This window comes from Aplysia californica, unplaced genomic scaffold (assembly GCF_000002075.1).
Source record: "Aplysia californica isolate F4 #8 unplaced genomic scaffold, AplCal3.0 scaffold00439, whole genome shotgun sequence".
NCBI classification, from domain to species: domain Eukaryota; kingdom Metazoa; phylum Mollusca; class Gastropoda; order Aplysiida; family Aplysiidae; genus Aplysia; species Aplysia californica.
The window spans coordinates 584,526-586,421 of record NW_004797709.1 but is presented as its reverse complement, the minus strand read 5'-3'; the positions used below and the strand labels follow the sequence as shown (position 1 = coordinate 586,421).

The window sequence follows — 1,896 nt, the reverse complement described above, 5'->3', positions numbered from 1 at the left end:
AAGAGAGAGAGAGAGAGAGAGAGAGAGAGAGAGAGAGAGAGAGAGAGAGAGAGAGAGAGACTATTGGCTATACCCATCACAACGAGAATTCCCACACCACATAATAATAGGCCTATTATGTATCATCAGTTCGGCTCAGTAACCAACCGCTGCCACGCAATATGACGTGGTGACGGACGACTAGATACAAACCATGCTCAAGGGAAAAAAAACCCCAATAAAATAAAACCAACGCGCCTCACATGTCGAATCGTCCACAACATTGTCAGTGCAGTTAGGATAATAGACGTTCACAAAAGCTGCATCCTCCGCCCACACAATTATTGCAGCCAAACACCTGTCAACTGTCAGCCTACATACCTGACGTACACAACACGACGCTGACAAAAAAACAACAACCGTTGCTACATTCGGAAGGATTTCCGTAACGAGCGAACACGCCAACAAACACAATAAAGAAGAGACCTAACCCAAACCCTAGCCCTAAATTCTACTCTGTTTCTTAGTAGTCACTCGTAACGGAATCCCCCCCCCCCCCTTACAGGTCTCCTAAATGAACAACGAGTAACACTCTATCAACCCACAGCACATCAAAATTTGTAACTCCCTTAAAACTGTTAACATACGCACCCGAAGTAGATCTACACACCACATGTTGCTGGCCAAATACCACCGCTACATTTGTCTCCTTGTAAATGAACAACCACAAACACTCAACCATCAATGATTAATTTATAGAGGCACCAGCCATCCATGTCCAGGTGCTGTTTTAGCCAAACACTCAACCAAACCACAGCATATTACATTTTTGAAATTTTGTAACACCTGTACATCTTTTACGTACATGTCACATAGGGGCCTATACCTATCCGCGGTACACAGCATGTTACTGACGAAATACCGCCACTTGACTGCTACATTCTTCTCGTAAAAGAACAAACACAAACATTCTATCAAGTCACAGCACATTAAATCTACATATTTAAAATTTTGTCACACTTGTAAAACTGTAACTTACCTCCCAGCTACCCAAAGTGAATAACATGTTGCTGACAAAACACAACTACCTTTGGTAGAATCTACCTTCTCGTAATACGAACAATCACCAACACTGTAACAACCAACAGGACAACACAATTAATTGTCCCACCTGCTGTAAAACTATTGCCTACCGCCTACCTGCACAATGAACACGACACAAAACTGACCAAAAACCGCCGGCCGTCGCTAGATTCTCTTCGTAAATGAACAACCACAAACACTCTATATCCAGCCACAGCCACATTTAACACATTTTGAAACACCTGTAAAACTTTAATTTACCTAGATTCTACACACCTGCCTGAGGTACACAACATGCTGTTGACGAAATAACCTACCCCCACTGCTACATTTTTCTCGCGTAAATGGACAACCACAAACACAGCACATTCAGACTTAGATTTTAAAAAACAACAACCCACGTAAAGTAAGCGAACACCTGTAAAACTTACTTACCTACCTACCCGAAGTAAAAAAACGCGTTTGCTGACGAAATACCACCGCTGCTACACTGCCCTCGTCGTAAATGACCAACCACAAACACTCGATCAACCCGGCGTGGTGTCGCGCGTGTGTGTGTGTGTCTGTGTGTACTACGGAGACTACAGTAAAACAATTTTGTCGCCAGTCCAAAACCTGCCCGTCAAGTTTGTTTACAACTAGGCTACCACAAGGGCTGGGGAATGAGTCGCTTTAACAAAATCCGGATAATATGTTAGTGCACCTCTTCGGTAAATATTATGTTATGAATCGGTTCAGCAAATGGGTTGGAACCACTTTGACAAACGGGTTAGCATCACTTCAACAAATGGGTGCACCCAATTCAGCAAACTGGTCAGGAAAGAGAATTAAGTC

General features: G+C 43.1%; 1 protein-coding gene across 1 annotated transcript in view; it reads right to left on the bottom strand.

The window, feature by feature from the left end:
• The window catches only part of LOC101863286 (putative ankyrin repeat protein RF_0381), a 16,165-nt gene extending 14,479 nt beyond the window's left edge, over nucleotides 1-1,686 (bottom strand). The window contains exon 1 of the mRNA XM_013086144.2: nucleotides 1,506-1,686. The gene's annotated coding sequence lies outside the window, so the exon portion shown is untranslated. The remainder of the gene's footprint in view (nucleotides 1-1,505) is intronic.
• Nucleotides 1,687-1,896: the final 210 nt, after the last annotated feature.